Source organism: Cetorhinus maximus, chromosome 2, assembly GCF_964194155.1.
Source record: "Cetorhinus maximus chromosome 2, sCetMax3.hap1.1, whole genome shotgun sequence".
In the NCBI taxonomy this organism is placed as follows: domain Eukaryota; kingdom Metazoa; phylum Chordata; class Chondrichthyes; order Lamniformes; family Cetorhinidae; genus Cetorhinus; species Cetorhinus maximus.
Genome location: NC_135880.1, coordinates 222,650,175 through 222,671,775, shown reverse-complemented (window position 1 = coordinate 222,671,775; position 21,601 = coordinate 222,650,175). Strand labels below are relative to the sequence as shown.

Sequence of the window (21,601 nt, the reverse complement as noted above, 5' to 3'; positions counted from 1 at the left end):
AACTGTGGGATTCTCTCCCCAGACCTCTCCACCTCGCTAAGACTTTCTTTAAAACCTACCTCTTTGTCCAAGCTTCTGTTCACCTGTCCCAATGTCTCCTTATGTGGCCCGTTGTCAAATATTGCATGAAACCCTTCTGTGAAGGGCCTTGGGACATTGACTAAAGTAAAAGGTGCTATATAAATGCAAGTTGTTCATTTCTGATTTGGTATCGGGTTTTGTGCGCTCACAGCCTCAATCTTGCGATCATTGGTATTGTCCGTGACTGGGGACAAGAGGCTTGGTGTCCTTATGAGACGGCTTTGGCAGACCCAATCGGCTGGCTCTCGGCAGGGGGGTTGGGGGGGAGGGGTGGGTGGGGGGGGCAGGTGGGCTTGCACTTAGTATATACGGGGACCAGGTTCTCACTTAGTTACACATAACAAACAAAGTAGTTTTCCAACAAAAACAGAAAAATGCTGGAAAAACTCAGCAGCGTCTGTGGAGGGAGAAACAAGAGTTAACGGGCGGGAATTTCGGAACCCGCCCGCCAGGATCATCCGGGTCTCGTCGAAAGTCAATGGACGTCTGGGCTGGGGCACCGCCTCGCCCATGGGGTGGGGGGGGTGAGGGCCACACTCACGATGGGGCCGGAAAGTCCCGGCCAACACCCTCGAGTCCCACACGACTCTTATTCAGAACTGCTGGGGTCCTCGCCTGTGGCATCTTCATAAAAGGAAAAGTCAATAACCTCAGATAAAAAAACGCACTTTGAATGTTGATATGGTCAAGAACATTAAACTGGACGTTCTGATGAAGGGTCACACGGACTCGAAACATTAACTGTGTCCCTCTCTCCGCAGATGCTGTCAGACCTGCTGAGTTTTTCCAGGTATTTTTTGTTTTTGTTCTAGATTTCCAGCATCCGCAGTATTATTTTGCTTTTATTTTATTAAACTGGAGGTGATTGTGGCTCCTGGTGACAAGGTTTCCATCAATGCATTGACTTCCAAACTACATTGAGAGTTACTGTGTGACTTAATGTTACCTTGGGTTTTCACTACAGACTCTGGCAACATTTGTACAGGGCGTGTTGAGCTGTTTTATAATAATCTATCGCTTCCACATTCTTTCCAGATTAAGGCTTTAATTGAGAACTTTTACGTCAGTGTTTTTTGAGAAGGGTATTCACCAAGGCAATGACCTCCTTCACGTCCAAGTTTACATATGCTGCCATTGAGGGATCTGTCACATGATTGCTGTACCATGGATCTTGGACCATCAAGTCGCGCTCTGCAGTCTCCCTTTAACTTTCACCATTCTTCAGTTAGTGGGGAATTTTGATGTAGACCTTTTGGTCCATCAGCCCTGATCTATGTCCACAAGTTCAATGAAAAATAAATAAAAGCTTTGTGTGAAAGTTGTTGGTGACTGCAGTTTTCCTTCGCCTTTCTGCAATTTTATTTTGGTGCAGATGGTTTGAAACCTGACCCCTGCTGTCGCTCGAGACAACAACAACTTGCATTCACCTTTAATTTAGCAAAACGTTCCAAGGTGCTTCAAAGGAACTTTGTCAGGGAAAAATTGATACCAAGCTGAAAAGAGGCATTAAGACAGGCGGTCGCACAGGTAGGTTTTAAGGAGTGTCTTAAAGGAGAAAAAAGAGGTAGAGAGGCAAAGGGGCTTAGGGAGGGGATTCCAGAACATAGCACTTGCAGGTGAAGACCACAAGACTATAAGGTGTAGGAGCAGAAGTCGGCCATTTGGCCCATCGAGTCTGCTCCACCATTCAATGAGATTATGGCTGATCTGATAATCCTCAACTCCACTTTCCTGCCTTTTCCCCATAATCCTTGATTCCTTTACTGATTAAAAATCTGTCCATCTCAGCCTTGAATATATTTAATGACCCAGCCTCTACAGCCCCCTGCGGTAAAGAATTCCACAGATTCATTACCCTCTGAGAGAAGAAATTCCTCCTCATCTCTGTCTTAAATGGGCGACCCCTTACTCTGAGATTATGCCCTCTGGTCCTAGACTCTCCCACAAGGGGAAACAACCTCTCAGCATCTACCCTGTCAAGCCCCCTAAGAATCTTATATTTTTTAATAAAGTTGCCTCTCATTCTTCTGCCACCAATGATGGAGCATTTAAAATCAGGGATATGCAAAAGGCCAGAATTGTAAGCTGTAGAGACCACAGAGGTTTGTAGGGATGGAGGAGATTACGGAGGTAAAGAGGGCCAAGACCAAGATGGGATTTGAATACAAGGATAAGAATTTTAAAATCAGGGTATTCAGGGAGCAGGAGTGAAAATAGATCAGCCAGCGCAGGGCTGATGGACAAACAGAACTTTGTATGAGTTAGGACGTGGGCAACTTAAGTTTTGGGATGAGCTCAAGTTTATGGAGAGACATCCACTTCTTGTGACCCAGAGTAAAATATAGGGACGAATCAGGAAGAATTGTTTAGTGCTAATGTGGGCTTTAAACGTCTGCAAATAGAATAGAAGACGGGTGGGTGTTGCGGGACCTTGAGAAAGAATGAGCTATAAAAGGAGAGGCAGTGATTTAGACACGTGCCCTTGAACCTTGGAGGTCCAAATTCATATCTTACCCAGGTTAATGGTATGGGAACCTGGTCTGTTGCTGGCTGTAGCGTAGTCACTGTTGTAATATAGGAATTGCAGCTGTCAATTTGTTCACAGTAATATTACACAAACAGCATTGAGATAAATGACCAACAAGTGTCTTTTCCAATGATGTTGGCCGAGGGATGAATGTTGACCAGGAAACCAGGGAGGCCTAACCCGCTCCTTCAAACAGTGGCCCTGGTAACTTTTACATCCACGTGAGAGGACAGTGGGGGCCTCGTTCTCACCTGAAAGATGGCTCCTCTAGGAATGTCGACCCGGCTGGATCTAGAGGAGGTGTAAATGGCAGCAGCAGAATCTACCACCTGAAAAATATTAAAGGGCTAGTTGTGATCTGAAGTGACTGAAATCAATGTTGAATCCCGATAGTTGTAAAAGTGTTTTTACACAGCAGATTTTTGGGAAGGGGAAGTTTGTCTCTAGTCCAGCAGGTGGAGATACTGAGCCAGTAAATAGCATTCCACATCAGCTTGAACCTCTTAATGCCCCTCAAGTACAAACCGAATGTTCTTCAACCATACGGACAGGAACAAAGGAAAGTGGCCAAGTTTTGTATTTGGTTTTTTTTTTACATAATGGTCCATTTTCTCACCTGTCGGATCTTAGAAATGTCCCTGTCCTTGCCCTGTAGAAACTATAAAGAAGACATTCCTCTGAATGATAGTTCAAGGAGAAGCCAGGCAGCACCAGGCTGCATTTCACTGTGAAATCTCTCTCGGCTTTGCAAAATGGAACCGTAAGTTTTAATACTGCCACTTAAATCTCTGCATTTGGGGTTCTTGCATGAATCTTGTGTACAGTATTGAGTGATTAATCCTAGACTGGATAGAAAATCCCATCCAGCTGTGACGTCTATTTGCACAAACTCTTAAAAGGTGGCGATAAGATGATTAAAAAGCACATGGGTTTCTTGGGTTTATAAATAGAGAAATAGAATATAAAAGCAAAGAGATCATTCTTGAACTTCATGAATCACAGGTTAGGCCTCAGCTGGGATATTGTGGGCACCAGGCTTCAGGAAAGGTGTAAAGGCCTTAGAAGAGTAGAGAGGATGTTTTACCAGGATGTATGCATACGAACAAGGAGCAGGAGTAGGCCATTCGGCCCCTTGAGCCTGCTCTGCCATTTATTAGGATCATGGCTGATCTGATAGTAACCTCAAATCTGCATCCCGCCTACCCCCGATAACCTATCACCCCCCTTGCTTACAAGAATCTATCCACCTCTGCCTTAAAAATATTCAAAGACTCTGCTTCCACCGCCTTTTCAGGAAACGAGTTCCAAAGATTCACGACCCTCAGAGTGAAAAAATTTCACCTCGTGTTCCCATGGATAAGGGACTTCAGATATGAGAAGAGGTTGGAAAAGGTTAGGTCTGTTCTCCTTGGAAGAGGGAAGGTTAAAACATCATCTAAAGAGATTTTTAAGATGATGACAGGTTTTGTTGGGGTAGAGCAAGAAAAATTATTCCCTCCGGTGAGTGGGCCAATAATTGGAGGAAATGGACTTAAAAGCATTGCCAAAAGATCTAAATGTGTGGAATCTTTTCTACCTAGAGTTGCTGGGGTCTGGAGCATCCAAGCTGGGAATGGGGTGGGAGCTGATTCCATCGATAATTTTAAGAGTTAGACAGGTACTTGAGAATGAAGAATTTACAGGTTACGGACAAAAGGTGGTGGTGTGGAACTTAGCATGACTGCTCTTTCAAAGAGCCAGTCCAGGCATGATGGGCCAAATGGCCTCCTTCTGTGCTGTAAGGACTACCGGCTCCCTCTTAATGGGTGTAAAGAGATTGTAGCTGAGATGGAATTTTTAACTAGGGAAAAGTCAGCATGGTTTCATCAAGGGGAGGTCATGCCTGACAAATTTGTTAGAATTCTTTGAGGAGGTAACGAGTAGGTTAGACAAAGGAGAGCCAATGGATGTTATCTACTTGGATTTCCAGAAAGCCTTTGACAAGGTGCAGCACAGGAGGCTGCTCAGTAAGATAAGAGCCCATGGTGTTAGAGGCAAGGTACTAGCATGGATAGAAGATTGGCTGTCTGGCAGGAGGCAGAGTGTGGGGATAAGGGGGTCCTTCTCAGGATGGCAGCCGGTGACTAGTGGAGTTCCGCAGGGGTCAGTGTTGGGACCACAACTTTTCACTTTATACATTAATGATCTAGATGAAGGAACTGAGGGCATCCTGGCTAAGTTTGCAGATGATACAAAGATAGGTGGAGGGACAGGTAGTATTGAGGAGGCAGGGAGGCTGCAGAAGGATTTGGACAGGTTAGGAGAATGGGCAAAGAAGTGGCAGATGGAATATAACGTGGGGAAGTGAGAGGTCATGCACTTTGGTAGGAAGAATAGAGGCATAGACTATTTTCTAAATGGGGAGAGAATTCAGAAATCTGGAGTGCAAAGGGACTTGGGAGTCCTAGTCCAGGATTCTCTTAAGGTTAATTTGCAGGTTGAGTCGCTAGTTAGGAAGGCAAATGCAATGTTGGCATTTATTTCGAGAGGACTAGAATATAAAAGCAGGGATGTGCTGCTGAGGCTTTATAAGGCTCTGGTCAGACCACATTTAGAATATTGTGAGCAATTTTGGGCCCCCTATCTCAGGAAGGATGTTCTGGCCCTGGAGAGGGTCCAGAGGAGGTTCACGAGAACGATCCCAGGAATGAAAGGCTTAACATATGAGGAACGTTTGAGGACTCTGGGTCTATACTCGATGGAGTTTAGAAGGATGAGAGGGGATCTGATTGAAACTTACAGAATACTGAAAGGCCTGGATAGAGTGGACGTGGGGAAGATGTTTCCATTAGTAGGAGAGACTAGGACCTGAGGGCACAGCCTCAGAGTAAAGGGAAGACCTTTTAGAACAGAGACGAGGAGAAACTTCTTTAGCCAGAGAGTGGTGAATCTATGGAATTCATTGCCACAGAAGGCTGTGGAGGCCAGGTCACTGAGTGTATTTAAGACCGAGATAGATAGGTTCTTGATTGGTAAGGGGATCAAAGGTAACGGGGAGAAGGCGGGAGAATAGGGTTGAGAAACTCATCAGCCATGATTGAACGGCGGAGCAGACTCGATGGGCTAAATGGCCTAACTTCTGCTCCGATGTCTCATGGTCTTATGGTCTTTTTCTCCTAGCTCAGCAGCAGGACTCCAGCAAATTTTCCAGCTAGCTCATTCTATTTCGGATTTGTTAAAGAGTGGATGAACGCACGAGATCTGAGAGTGTGAGTATGAGTCCAAAAAGATAAATCAAAGAACTATAGAACAGTGCAACACAGAAGGAGGCTGTACGGCCTATCCAATCAGGGCTGGCTCCCTGGAGGAATCCAGTTAGTCCCAATCCCTGACTCACCATTTCCATGCAATTTTTATCATGAATATTTATCCGATTCCATTTTGAAAGCTACTGTTGAATCTGTATCCACCAGCCTGACAGGCAGTGCATTCCAAATCCTAACTATCTATTGTATATAATGTCACCGCAGGTAATTTCACCAATCACCTTAAATCTGGTTATCGACAGAAAGTGCTTCTCTTTATTTACTAGATCTAAACCCTTCTTGATTTTGATGTTGATCTATTGGAAATAGATGGATAATCCTCCTTTCCAAGCTCAACAAAACAGCCGTCCAATCGAGAGTATCTTACCAGCTATGGGGTGTGACTTTTGTACAATTCTTAAGACGAAAAAGACTTATTGATGTTTATATCGCATCTTTCACATCCGCAGGATGTCACGTCCCACAATGTTTCATGGCCAGTGAGGTACATTTGAGGAGCAGTCACTGTTGCAAAGTAGTCAATTTGCACAGACTGAGATCCCAAAAAGGCAATGAGATTATTGACAAGTTAATCGGTGCTGAGGGAAGAATGTTGGCCAGAACAGCAGGAGGGGCAACGTGGGATCTTTTGCATCCAAAAGACAGCACCTCTGACAATGCAGCTTAGAGCATGTGAGTCTTTTACATAACAGCACTGCCTATTGGGAGGGGGGAAATTTACCTAAATTCTGCTCCTGGGCTAAGAGAAAATGTCGCATATGCAAGAGGCTCAGAGTCTCATTTTCCCTGTCTGATGGTTCTTGATTTTAGGATTTCTTTTTCTCTCAGCCCACTAAAGCAGAGCCACAAAAAATTAATTTAAACATTGAGTGCTCCTCTGCACAGAAATCTTCAGTAAAAGGCAAAAGATTTATATGAGACAAAATTACAGACACAGGGTTTGGCTCAACCACAAACTCGTTTATTAAAACACTCTTAACACCCTGATACAAGAGCTCTAAAATAGTGTAAATGACACTACACAACATTTAATTGGTTGGCCCAATTTAAATCCCTCCATGATTTAACCTTGGCTTTCCATAAACACACAAAAAAAACCCTACGACTTATTAAAAAGCCTCTGCAGAAAAACCATAGGCAAAACTCCACGTTTCTGCCTGAAACCTTCCTCAATTCAACCCAACCTGCTCAGGATTAGGTTGTCACCCTTAAACTACCCTTTTAAACCCCAGCCCCAAAGCCCCTCAGATTTGACTGATAACTTACAACTCCCCACAAGGATGGCCCATCCAGTGAAAGTTGTGGGTCCGCGAGTCGGGTTGACCATTTCTGACCCTCCTTCTTGACTGCAGTCCAAAACCTTCAAGCCAATATCACCACGAAATGGTTGAAAACACTTACAATCCCCAATCGGACAGGCTGGCCTGTCCAGGGTTGGAAGTAGGCCTGAGTCAAAGTGACCAACCCCGACCCTCCTTCTGACTGAATGATGAACATATATTTACTGAAGTCATCCTGCCGGATGGTCAGTGCTTTGCACCCTTTAATCTCTTTAACCTGTTACAAGCCTTGGTCCAGACAGACCCATTCATCGCTGATGTTGTTTCTACAATGGATAAAAGCAAAATACTGCAGATGCTGGAAATCTGAAACAAAAATAAAAATAGCTGGAAAAACTCAGCAGGTATGACAGCATCTGCGGAGAGGAATACAAGTTAACGTTTCAAGTCCGTATGACTCTTCATCAGAACTAAGAAAATATAGAAATGAGGTGAAATATAAGCAGGTTGAGGGGGGTGGGACAGGTAGAGCTGGATAGAGGGCCAGTGATAGATGGAGATTGCCAAAGATGTCAAAGACAAAATGAAAAGGGGTGTTGACGGTGGTGATATTAGCTAAGAAATGTGCTAATGGTGACATTAAGGGTAGAAAGCAGGATGAGCAAGGTACAGATAGCCCTAGTGGGGGTGGGGTGGGGGGAAGGGATCGAAATAGGCTAAAAGGTGGAGATGAAACAATGGATGGAAATACATTTAAAAATAATGGAAATAGGTGGGAAAAGAAAAATATATATAAATTATTGGAAAAAAGGGGGATTGGAAAGGGGGTGGGGATGGAGGAGAGAGTTCATGATCTAAAATTGTTGAACTCAATGTTAAGTCTGGAAGGCTGTAAAGCGCCTAGTCGGAAGATGAGGTGCTGTTCCTCCAGTTTGCGTTGAGCTTCACTGGAACATTGCAGCAGGCCAAGGACGGACATGTGGGCATGAGAGCAGGGAGGTGTGTTGAAATGGCAAGCAACAAGGGAGGTCTGGGTCATGCTTGCGGACAGACCGAAGGTGTTCCGCGAAGCGGTCACCCAGTCTGCGTTTGGTCTCTCCAATGTAGAGGAAACCGCATGGGGAGCAACGAATGCAGTAGACTAAATTGAGGGAAGTGCAAGTGAAATGCTGCTTCACTTGAAAGGAGTGTTTGGGCCCTTGGACGGTGAGGAGAGGGGAAGTAAAGGGGCAGGTGTTGCACCTTCTGCGGTTGCATGGGAAGGTGCCGTGGAAGGGGGTTGAGGTGTAGGGGGTGATGGAGGAGTGGACCAGGGTGTCCTGGAGGGAACGGCCCCTATGGAATGCCACCAGGGGGGTTAAGGGAAGATGTGTTTGGTGGTGGCATCATGCTGGAGTTGGCAGAAATGGCGGAGGATGATCCTTTGAATGCGGAGGCTGGTGGGGTGATAAGTGAGGACAAGGGGGACCCTATTATGGTTCTGGCAGGGAGAGGAAGGTGTGAGGGCGGATGCGCGGGAAATGGGACAGACATGGTTAAGGGCCCTGTCAACCACCGTGGGTGGAAAACCTCGGTTAAAGAAGAAGGAAGACGTGTCAGAGGAACTGTTTTGGAAAGTGGCATCATCAGAACAGATGCGACGGAGGCGAAGGAACTGAGAGAATGGGATGGAGTCCTTACAGGAAGCGGGGTGTGAGGAGCTGTAGCTAAGGTAGCTGTGGGAGTCGGTAGGCTTGTAATGGATATTGGTGGGCAGTCTATCACCAGAAATTGAGACAGAGAGGTCAAGGAAGGGAAGGGAAGTGTCAGAGATGGACCATGTGAAAATGATGAAGGGGTGGAAATTGGAAGCAAAATTAATAAATTTTTCCAGGTCCAGACGAGAGCATGAAGCAGCACCGAAGTAGTCATCAATGTACCAGAGAAAGAGTTGTGGGAGGGGGCCTGAACAAGGAATGTTCCGCATACCCCATAAAGAGACAGGCATAGCTGGGGCCCATGCGGGTACCCATAGCCACACCTTTTATTTGAAGGAAGTGAGACGTGTTTAAGGAGAAATTGTTCAGTGAGAGAACAAGTTCAGCCAGACGGAGGAGAGTAGTGGTGGATGGGGATTGTTCGGGCCTCTGTTCGAGGAAGAAGCGGAGAGCCCTCAGACCATCCCGGTGGGGGATGGAGGTGTAGAGGGATTGGACGTCCATGGTGAAGAGGAGGCGGTTGGGGCCAGGGAACTGGAAATTGTTGATATGATGTAGGGCGTCAGAGGAATCGTGGATGTAGGTGGGAAGAGACTGGACAAGGGGAGAGAGAATAGAGTCAAGATAGCAAGAAATGAGTTCCTTGGGGCAGGAACAGGCTGACACGATCGGTCTGCCGGGACAGTTCTGTTTGTGGATTTTGGGGAGAAGGTAGAAGCGGGCTGTCCGAGGTTGGGAGACTATGAGGTTGGAAGCTGTGGAAGGAAGATCTCCAGTGGAGATAAGGTCAGTGACAGTCCTGGAAACAATGGCTTGATGTTCAGTGGTAGGATCATGGTCCAGGGGGAGGTAGGAGGAAGTTTCTGCGAGTTGACGCTCAGCCAAACAATGGACCCCATTCAGGTGAATTATCTCAGGCTCCCAGACTGATGTGCTTGTGACAGTTTCCTCTCCTTCTTGGCCGCTGTTGCTGTTGTTGGTATGATGGCTGTTGTCTGGGGCCGTTTGTTACAATGGACTTCCCAGTTTCTTAATTGAACTATCTGATGGCAGCTATCTTGTGTCATTGTTGCGATAATGTCCCAATGTCCTTTCATGGTATTGGTTTTGCTTTGATATTGGAATGTTTCGAAAATTAACCCCTGACCGTATAGCCTGCCTCTGTGTGTTTATCGTGTTGAGGTTTGGCCTGTTTATTTGCAGTACATGTGTCTGCGGATTTTGGGCTTTTTATATTTCATGAAATCCAGTTGGAGGTGATTCTGATCTACTGTCAACTACAGTCTCTTTATTCTCGCTAAGAGGGAGTGGATTGTCCTTATGGTGAGAGAATCGGGGGAATGGCCTAGACATGTATCTGTTTTAAAAACAAGCTCTACCGATAGGTTGTAAACTTTTTTGGGATGTACTGAGTATTGTGAAAGAGCACTATTATAGATGCAGCAAAAACAAAAATAGCTGGAAAAACTCAGCAGGTCTGACAGCATCTGTGGAGAGGAACACAGTTAACGTTTCGAGTCCGTATGACTCTTCATCAGAACGAAAGAGAAAGAGAAATGTGGTGAAATATAAGCTGGTTGAGGGGAGTGGGACAGGTGGAGCTGGATAGAGGGCCAGTGATAGGTGGAGGCAAAGGAGAGATTGCCAAAGATGTCATAGACATAAGGGCAAAGGGGTGTTGATGGTGGTGATATAAGCTAAAGGATGTAATTAAGTTATAAGTTAACTGTCTTCCTCTCCACAGATGCTGTCAGACCTGCTGAGTTTTTCCAGTTATTTTTGTTTTTGTTTCAGATTTCCAGCATCCGCAGTATTTTGCTTTTTTCTTACTATAGATGTAGCTTTGTTTGTTTCCTGCTAAACATGGAAACAGGAGGAGGCCATTCAGCCCCTCAGCCCTATTCAACAGTGGTAGCATGGCTGAGTGGTCTAAGGTGTTGGATTTTATCATGACCTTCAGCCGCTCTGCCCCCGCACTCCCGGTCACCCATTGCCTCATCCTCGCAGCATCCTGCCATCCATAGCCAATCAGAAAGCAAACAGACTCCTCATTGTCCAACTGGATGGTTCTTGGCTGTTGGTCAAATGGTCTTTTTACCCTCTCCTCTGCCCATCTCCAAAACTTTAATAACTAATAAATGAACACATTCAAAGAAAAACGTTTAAAAATACAACTTTTTTTTTTAAGCGGGGGTGTCGTTACGAGGAATTGTGTAATTCTTCTCCTGGGCACTGTTTGCAGCAGTGATGAATTAGCCTCCAGTTCCTGGGGAGGCCAGGACAAATTTGAATAAGTTAGCAAATCTCGATCATCTGGTGTTAATCAAGATGCCAGAATTTCAATGCAGCAACTGTTATGTCCAAGTTAGGGCCAGACTACTTTCAGAAAGCAAACTCAAGTATCAGAGGTTTACAGGGGCTATGGGGGAAGAACAGAGGTTATAGTGGATAGGTTCAGGAGCAATGGGCCGAATGGCCTCCTTCTGTGCTGTATCACACTATGCGGAGAATAGCAAAAATTAAAGTAAACTTAAAAACTCGATGCTTGCAGCCAGGGTGGTTTTATATGCTGCACAGATTTGGCAGGAAGTTAGTAAGAGGCATAGAGGAGACTTTAAATGAGTGAGTAGAGATCAACAAATGAACTATTGAAGCAGCTTTAAATATCCGTAACCCGGCCTGGGGAGGCTCCCCAGTCTACCGTCGGTAGAATTAGTGTTGGAGCTTTTTTTAGTTGCACCGTTGGCAGCAAGATCGCACTGGGGAGCTGCTGTCTCTGGGGCCCCGCCATCCAGGGATTCTGTTCGCTCTGTCTCTCTACTTTTTTAAATCTCTTGTTAATGACGTGAACTCTTCAACAGCCTGATGCTAAACCTCTGACAACAGAGGCACCGTTACTGCTGCAATGCAGAGAGGAGACTCACTGTTTTAACGTTAGCTCAAGGTAACTTTTTTTTTTCATTTATTTAAAAGTTTTAGAAGCTGCAGTTTTCTCAGGACAGTTACAAGTTAACGCTTGTATCACTGGACGTATTTTGCGAGTGTAAGATTCCTAAAGGTCGGGTATAAGGATAAGCGGAAGAATAAGCACTCAAACTGTTTTATTTAGGGGAAAAGTCCCATATTTCACCTACTCTTACTGTGTCTCACTCTAAGGTGCAGGGTTGTTGAAATAAAAACAGAAAGCTTTCTCCTTCGGAAAAGTTATATTGGACTCGAAACACTAACTCTGTTTCTCTCTCCACAGATGCTGAGTTTTCCCAGCACTTTGTTTTTATTTTGGATTTCCAGAATCTGCAGTTCTTTGCTTTTAGTCGGTTGTTGAGATTTGGAATGAATTTTCACCATTTGAATGCGCACTCTCAGAATTCAAGCCATATGCCCTCTAAACTAGGACTCGGCAGTGACTCAAGTGTTCTTCTGTGTTAGAAGGTTGTGGGTTCAAACCCCACTCCAGGACCTGAGCACGTTATCCAGTACTGACATTCTCAGTGCAGTACTGAGGGAGTGCTGCACTGTTGGAGCTGCCATTTTTTGGATGAGGTGTTAAACCATGGTCCTGTTTGCCTTCTCAGATGGATGCAAAAGATCCCAATGCACTATTTTAAAATAAAGTGGTGGGAGCAGTGGGCAGGGGTGGTTCTCCGCAGTGTCCTGGCCAATATTGATCCTTCAATCTAATGACATCAGTGGCAGCACTTCAATAAGCACTTCATTGACAGTAAAGCACTTTGGGACATCCTGAGTTTGTGAAAGGTGCTAAGTCCTTCTTTCAAGTTGATTTATTTTGAGTCAAAATTGTTGCTGTTTTGATGTATTTCACTCTTTAATATGTGTATAATGTTATTGGAAATTATTTTTTAAAATAGAATTCTAATGAGGGTGTATGTCTTAATTGGATTAAAGCTAGCTAGTCTGGGTGCTTTGATGTATAGTAGTTTTGAGATGTTAATTGGGTGAACAGTAAGGGAAACAGTAAGGTAAAGTGTTCATTTGCATTTGTTGAATCAACCATTCAAGACTGCGGGTGAAATCTTGCACCTAGCTAGAAGAAACCAAACAATGTGTCTATTTTTTCACTTACGGATAAAATTGGTGCTATGAAAAGGGTTTGATTGTAAGAAGAGCTGAAATTCAAAAGGCCTAGTGATACAACGGAAAGTTTATATTCAAAGGGAAAGCTAGCTATATAAAGAAAGGAGTTTGTGTGTATGTGTGTGTAAGGTAGAGGCATTTAAGACCTAACCAGCCTGTAGGCCTCCAACCAGCTTGCAAAGGAACCTCATTTGGAATTCATAAGGTCAAATGTGCTTTGCCTGGTGTCTATTTAAAGTCTATGGGTTACTGTTGCCTTCGTGGAGATTTACCTGGGGGTGATTAATTTGGGGATTTGTTAAAGTTATTATAGTAATTTATAGTCATGTGTATGTGTTTAATTTGTTGTCAAATTAATAAATGTTTAATTTTTTTGTATAAAAGCCATGAGACTCAGTGGTCTTATTCCTACTGAATTCCGAGTCTGCATCTCGAAATTACAAATTGCAAAAATGGGTTATGACAGTTGTTTCAAGTTTCCCTCTGGGATTTGAACAACTCAGCCTTTACCATTGGCTGCGTCATAATACCTCCACATTCAGATGAAGCTGTGATCCCCCTCACTCCTTCCCACCATAAATCCCTTTCAATTTTTTTTTTATTTGCTCACGGGATGTGGGCTTCGCTGACTGGGCCAGCATTTGGTGCCCATCCCTAACTGCCCTTGAGAAGGTGATGGTGAGCTGCCTTCTTGAACCGCTGCAGTCCATATAGTGTAAGTACACCCACAGTGCCGTTAAGAGAGGGAGCTCTAGGATTTTGACGCAGCGACAGTGAAGGAACAGCGATATATTTCCAAGTCAGGATGGTGAGTAACATGGAGGGGAATTTCCAGGTGGTGGTGTTCCCATCTATCTGCTGCCCTTGTCCTCCTAGATGGTGGTGGTCATGGGTTTGAAGGTGCTGTCTAAGGAGCCTTAGTGAATTCCTGCAGTTGCATCTTGTAGATGGTACACACTGCTGCTGCTGTGCATCAGTGGTGGAGGGAGTGAATGTTTGTGGGTGTGGTGCCAATCCATCGGGCTGCTTAGTCCTGGATGGTGTCAAGCTTCTTGAGTGTTGTGGGAGCTGCATTCATCCATGCAAGTGGGGAGTATTCCATCACACTCCTGACTTGTGCCTTGTATATGGTGGACAGGCTTTGGGGAGTCAGGAGGTGAGTTACTCATCACAGGATTCTTAGCCTCTGACTTGCTCTTGTAGCCACAGTATGTATATGGCTAGTCCAGTTCACTTTCTGGTCAATAGTAACCTGCAGGATGTTGATTCAGTGATGGTAATGCCATTGAACGTCAAGGGGCGATGGTTAGGCTCTGTTCTGTTGGAGATGGTTATTGCCTAGCACCTGTGTGGCACGAATGTTACTTGCCACTTGTCAGCCCAAGCCTGGATATTGTCCAGATCTTGCTACATTTGGACATGGACTGGTTCAGTATCTGAGGAGTCACGAGTGGTGCTGAACATTGTGCAATCATCAGTGAACATCCCCACTTCGGACCTTATGATGGAAGGAAGGTCGTTGCTGAAGCAGTTGAAGATGGTTGGGCCTAGGACACTACCTTGAGGAACTCCTGCAGTGATGTCCTGGAGTTGAGATGACGGACCTCCAACAACCACAACCATCTTCCTTTGTGCTAGGTATGACTCCAATCAGTGGAGAGTTTTCCCCTGATTCCCATTGACTCCAGTTTTGCTAGGGCTCCTTGATGCCACACTCGGTCAAATGCAGCCTTGATGTCAAGGGCAGTCACTCTCACCTCACCTTGGTAGTTCAGATCTTTTGTCCATGTTTGAACTAAGGCTGTAATAAGGTCAGGAGCTGAGTGGTCCTGGCAGAACCCAAACTGGGCATCAGTGAGCAGGTTATTACTCAGCAAGTGCCGCTTGATCTGTTCTCAAGTCTTGAAATGTTGATTTTTATCACCGTTCCATTCAATGCAGAATTTGTCAAAAGTTCCCAATCCCAGGACACTCCTATCCCATCAAGATGGAAACAGAATAAGGAAATATTATGTTCTTAGTTGCACATTGGATGAAAATTTACACACTTTTATAGAAAACCAGTGGAGCTACAATCTTTTGGTTAAGAAACAATGTCAATGTCTATCAACTTTGATGAAGGGACCGAATGTATGGTTGATAAATTTGTTGATGATACAGGGATAGGTAGGAAAGTGAGTTGTGAAGTGGACATAAGGGATCTGCAAAGGGATATAGATAGGTTAAATGGAGTGGCCAATAAATTGGCAGATGGAGTATATTGTGATTTGGCGAAAGTGGACTGGAAACAGCTACTTGAAGGTAAATCAGTATCAGAGGATTCAGAGGCATTCAAAGGGGTTCAGAGTAAACATGTTCTGACAAAGAAAAAGGGTGGGACGGCCAAATCTAGAGCCCCCTGGATGTCAGAGAGCTTACAGGGCAAGGTAAGGCAGAAATGGAAAATTTACGTCCGACACCGAGAATTCAGAAGCTACAGAAAGTGGAGGGGTAAAAACCAAAATGGAAATTAGGAAATCCGAGGGGGCAAGAAAGAAAATTGGTAAGCAAAATCAAGGTGAACCCAAAGATATATTTTATCAATACATTAAAAGGATAACTAAGGGAATAATAGGGCCCATAAAAGGACAGAAAGGTAACCGATGTATAGAGGCCAATAAAGTTGGTATGGTTCTGAATGAATACTTTGCATCTGTCTTCACAAAAGAGTGGGACAATACAGACATTGTAGTTGAGGAGGAGGAGTGTGAAATATTGGATGTGATAAACATAGGGAGAGAGTGAGTATTAGTGTGATTAGTCCCCTTTAAAAGTGGATTAATCACTAGGGCCCGATGAAATGTTCCCAGGCTGTTAAAAGAAGCCAGGGGGAGGAGACAGCAGAGGGTTTGACCATCATTTTCCAACCCTCCCTGAATACAGGTGTGGTGCCGGAGGGTTGGGGGACTGCAAATGTTGTACCTTTGTTCAAAAAGGGATTGAGGGATAGACCGAATAATTACAGGCCAGTCAGTCTGACCACGGTAGTGGGCAAATTACTGGATCAATTCTGAAAAGACAGGACCAACTGTCACTTAGCAAGGCACAGATTAATCAAGGATAGTTAGCATGCATTTATTAAGGGAAGATCATGTCTGATTAACTTGACTGAATTTTTTTGAGGAAGTAAGGAGAAGCATTGATGACGGTGCAATTGATGTGGTCTACATGGATTTTAGCAAGGCTTCTGACACGGTCCCACGTGGCAGACTGGTTAAAAACATAAAAGCCCATGGGATCCAGGGGAATGCAGCAAACTGGGTACAAAATTGACTCAGTGGCAGGAAACAAAGGGTAATTATTGATGGGAGTTTTTGTGACTGGAAGGCTGATTCCAGTGGGGGTCTGCGGGGCTCCCTGCTTTTTGTGGTGTATATATTTAGTGATTTGGACATAAATGCAGGGAGAATGATCAAGAAGTATGCACTCAACAAAAATTTGCCGTGTGGTTGATAGTTGCTGTAGACTGTAGGAAGATAGCAATGGACTGGTCAGGTGGGCAGAAGAGTGGAGTTCAACCCAGAGAGATGTGATTTATTTGGGAAGGTCAAACAAGGCAAAGGAATAGACAATAAATGGGAGAATAAATGAGGTGTAGAGGGAGTGAGGGACCTTGGAATGAATGTCCACAGATCCCTGAAGGTAGCAGGACAGGTTGATAAGGTGGTTAAGAAGGCAAATAGAATCCTTTCCTTTGTTAGTCGAGGTATAGAATAAAAGTGCAGGGTGGTTATGCTAAAACTGTATAAATCATTAGTTAGATCACAACATGAGTACTGTGCAATTCTGGTCACCTCATTACTGAAAGGATGTAATTGCACTAGAGAGTGCAGAGGAGATTTACGAGGATGTTTCCAGAGCTGAAAAAAATGCAGCAAGTGGAAAGATTGGATAGGCTGGGGTTGGAAAAAGCTGAGGGGAGATTTGACTGAGATGCACAAAATAGTGAGGGGCCTGGATAGTGTGTATGGGAAGGGCCTATGTACCTCAGCAGAGAGACCATAAGACAAAGGAGCAGAAATTAGGCCATTCGGCCCATTGAGTCTGGGTCAGTGTCTAGGGGGCACAGATTTAAAGTGATGAGTAGAAAGATTAGAGGGGAGGTGAGGATAAACTTTTTCACCCAGAGGATTGTGGGGGTCTGGAACTCACTGCCTGAAAGGGTAGTAGAGGGGGAAACCCTCAACTCATTTAAAAGGTGTTTGGATATGCACCTCAAGTGCCGTAACCTGCAGGGCTACGGACCAAATGCTGGAAAGTGGGACTAGGCCAGGTGGCTCATTTCTCGGCTGGCGCAAACACGATGGGCTACTTGGCCTCTTTCTGTGCCGTAAACTTCCTATGATTGATTCTATGAACGTGAGAAAGTGTGAAATTGTCCACTTTGGCAGGAAGAATAGAAAAGCAGCAAATTATTTAAACGGGGAGAGATCGCAGAGCTCTTGAGGTACAGAGGGATCTGGGTGTCCTGGTACATGAATCACAAAAGGTTCGTATGCAGGTACAGCAAGTGATGAGGAAGGTAAATGGAGTGTTGTCATTTGTTACAAGGAGAATGGAATATAAAAGTAGGGATGTTCTGCTGCAGTTGTATAGGGTATTGGTGAGACCACTCTGGAATACCGTGTACAGTTTTGGTCACCTCATTTAAGAAAGGATATAAATGTGTCAGAAGCAGTTCAGGGAAGGTTCACTCGACTGACTCCTGGGATGGGGGGGTGTGCTATCTTATGAGGGAAGGTTGGACAGGTTGGGCCTGTATCCATTGGATTTTGGAAGAGTGGGAGGTGACCTTATTGAAACATATAAGATCCTGAGGGAACTTGACAGGGTGGATGCTGAAAGGATGTTTCCCCTTGTGGAGGAGACTAAAACTAAGGGCGCACAGTTTAAAAATAAGAGGTCTCCCATTCAAAATGGAGATGAGGAGAATTTTTTCTGGGGATTGTGAACCTTTGGAACTCTCTTCCCCAGAGAGTGGTGGCGGCAGGGTCAATGAATATATTCAAGGCTGTTAGGTAAGATTTTTGACTAACAAGGGGGTCAAAGATTATCAGGGGGTAGGTGGGAACGTGGAGTTGAGGCCACAATCAGATCAGCCATGATCTTATTAAATGGCAGAAAAGGCTCGAGGGGCCGAATGGCCTACTCCTGCTCCTAATCTATATATTTGTAAAATAGATAATCTGAATACTAATAATCCATTTTTATAAAATTGGTCAATTATATCCACACTTATTTCTCTGTTAAGACCATAAGACATAGGAGCAGAAATTAGGCCATTCGGCCCATCGAGTCTGCTCCGCCATTCAATCATGGCTGATGAGTGGCCTCCACAGCCTTCTGTGGCAATGAATTCCATAGGTTCAGCACTCTCTGGCTAATAAGTTTCTCCTCATCTCTGTTCTTAAAGGTCTTCCCTTTACTCTGAGGCTGTGCCCTCGGGTCCTCGTCTCTCCTACTAATAGAAACATCTTCCCCACATCCACTCTATCCAGGCCTTTCAGTATTCTGTAAGTTTCAGTCAAATCCCCCCTCATCCTTCTAAACTCCATCGAGTTTAGACCCAGAGTCCTCAAACGTTCCTCATATGTTAAGCCTTTCATTCCTGGGATCATTCTCGTGAGCCTCCTCTGGACCCTCTCCAGGGCCAGCACACCCTTCCTGAGATACGGGGCCCAAAATTGCGCTCAGTATTCTAAATGTGGTCTGACCAGAGCCTTATAAAGCCTCAGCAGCACATCCCTGCTTTTATATTCTAGTCCTCTCAAAATAAATGCCAACATTGCATTTGCCTTCCTAACTACCGACTCAACCTGCAAGTTAACCTTAAGAGAATCCTGGACTAGGACTCCCAAGTCCCTTTGCATTCCAGATTTCTGAATTCTCTCCCCATTTAGAAAATAGTCTATGCCTCTATTCTTCCTACTAAAGTGCATGACCTCACACTTCCCCACGTTGTATTCCATCTGCCACTTCTTTGCCCATTCTCCTAACCTGTCCAAATCCTTCTGCAGCTTCCCCGCCTCCTCAATACTACCTGTCCCTCCACCTATCTTTGTATCGTCTGCAAACTTAGCCAGGATGCCCTCAGTTCCTTCATCTAGATCATTAATGTGTAAAGTGAAAAGTTGTGGTCCCAACACTGACCCCTGCGGAACACCACTAATCACCAGCCGCCATCCTGAGAAGGAACCACTTATCCCCACTCTCTGCCTCCTGCCAGACACTAATCTTCTATCCATGCTAGTACCTTGCCTCTAACACCATGGGCTCTTATCTTACTGAGCAGCCTCCTGTGCGGCACCTTGTCAAAGGCCTTCTGGAAGTCCAAGTAGATAACATCCATTGGCTCTCCTTTGTCTAACCTGCTCATTACCTCCTCAAAGAATTCTAACAGATTTGTCAGGCATGACCTCCCCTTGATGAAACCATGCTGACTTTGCCCTATTTTACCATGCACTTCCAAGTATTCTGAAATCTCATCCTTAATAATGGACTCTAAAATCTTGCCAACGACCGAGGTCAGGCTAATCGGCCTGTAATTTCCCGTCTTTTGCCTCACTCCCTTCTTAAACAGGGGGGTTATATTAGCGATTTTCCAGTCCTCTGGGACCCTCCCTGACTCCAGTGATTCCTGAAAGATCACCACTAACGCCTCCACTATCTCTTCAGCTATCTCCTTCAGAACTCTGGGGTGTAATCTATCGGGTACAGGTGATTTATCCACCTTCAGACCTTTCAGTTTTCCTAGCACCTTCTCCTTGGTAATAGCCACCATACTCGCCCCTGCCCCCCGACTCTCTTGAACTTTGGGGATGTTACTCGTGTCTTCCACCGTGAAGACTAACGCAAAGTACCTATTCAGTTCCTCCGCCATTTCTTTGTTCCCCTCTACTACTTCTCCAGCGTCATTTTCCAGTGGCCCAATGTCCACCTTTGCCTCTCTCTTACCCTTTATACATCTAAAAAAAACTCTTGCAATCTTCTTTTATATTACTGGCTAGTTTACCCTCATATTTAATCTTCTTCCTCCTTATTTCTTTTTTAGTTGCCCTCTGTTGGTCTTTGTAGGCTTCCCAATCCCCTGGTTTCTCACTGCTCTTCGCCGCATTGTATGCTTTCTCTTTAGCTTTTATGCTGTCCCTGACTTCCCTTGTCAGCCATGGTTGCCTCGTCCTCCCTTTAGTATGCTTCTTCTTCCTACGGATGAATTTTTGCTGTGTCTCCCAAATTACTCCCAGAAACTCCTGCCATTGCTGTTCCACTGTCTTTCCTGCTAGGCTCATCTCCCAGTCAATTCTGGCCAGCTCCTCCCTCATGCCTCTGTAGTTGCCTTTATTCAATTGTAATACCGTTACATCTGATTCCAGCTTTTTCCTCTCAAATTTCAGGGTAAAATCTATCATATTATGGTCACTTCCTCCTAAGGGTTCCTTCACCTTAAGCTCCCTTATCAAATCTGCCTCATTACACATCACTAAATCTAGAATTGCCTGTTCCCTAGTGGGCTCCACCACAAGCTGCTCCAAAAAGCCATCTCGTAGACATTCCACAAATTCCTTTTCTTGGGATCCACTACCAACCTGATTTTCCCAGTCTACCTGCATATTGAAATCCCCCATGATCACTGTAACCTTGCCTTTCTTACATGCCTTTTCTATCTCCTGGTGTATCTTGTGCCCCGCATCCTGACTACTGTTCGGAGGCCTGTACATAACTCCCGTTATGGTTTTTTTACCTTTGCGGTTGCTCAACTCTACCCACACAGATTCTACATCATCTGACCCTACATTGTTTCTTACTATCGATTTAATTTAATTTCTTACTAACAAAGCAACCCCACCCCCTCTGCCAACCTGCCTATCTTTTCGATAGGATGTATATCCTTGGATATTTAGCTCCCAGTCCTGATCGCCTTGCAGCCATGTCTCTGTGATGCCCACCACATCATACCTACCAATTTCAATCTGCGCCACAAGCTCATTTACCTTATTTCGTATATTGCGTGCACTCAGATACAACACCTTCAGTCCTGTATTTCCCATCCCCTTTCTCATTGTCATCCCTTTATCTGATGTGCTTTAAGTTAGATTCCTAGCCCTTTCCAAACACTCTGTCCTATTTTGTGTTCTAATAGCCTCTCCTGGGCTCTCCTTTTCAGTTTTTCATATTTTCCATGAAGTTGAATCCACCCCCCCACACGCTAACCTGCTGCTTTGTTTCCCATTAGTCATACTTCTTGGAGTTTTACCCTTCCTTCCCCCCCACTTTCTAGTTTAAAGTCCTGTTGACCACCCTATTTACCCTTTTCGCTAGAACATTGGTCCCAGATCAGTTCAGGTGGAGACCGTCCCAACGGTACAGATCCCTCCTGTTCCAATACTGATATCAGTGCCCCACGAAATGGAACCCCTCTTTCCTGCACCACTCCTTTAGCCACGTGTTTACTTCCCTTATTCTCGCATCCCTATGCCAATTTGCACGTGGCTCGGGTAGTAATCCGGAGATTATAACCCTTGAAGATCTGTTCTTTAATTTAGTTCCTAGTTCCTGATAATCCCCAAACAGGTCCTC

General features: G+C 44.8%; 1 protein-coding gene, 1 long non-coding RNA gene and 1 other non-coding gene across 3 annotated transcripts in view; 2 read left to right on the top strand and 1 right to left on the bottom strand.

Annotated features, from left to right (window-relative positions):
- The window catches only part of LOC144671358 (uncharacterized), a 399,896-nt gene that overhangs the window by 347,054 nt on the left and 31,241 nt on the right, over positions 1 to 21,601 (top strand). The window lies entirely within an intron of this gene.
- On the bottom strand, positions 6,739 to 6,853 carry LOC144671888 (U5 spliceosomal RNA). Its single transcript, XR_013574039.1, has one exon. It is a non-coding gene; the product is annotated as a U5 spliceosomal RNA (small nuclear RNA).
- The window catches only part of nlrx1 (NLR family member X1), a 34,048-nt gene continuing 23,917 nt past the window's right edge, over positions 11,471 to 21,601 (top strand). The window contains exon 1 of the mRNA XM_078533058.1: positions 11,471 to 11,834. The gene's annotated coding sequence lies outside the window, so the exon portion shown is untranslated. The remainder of the gene's footprint in view (positions 11,835 to 21,601) is intronic.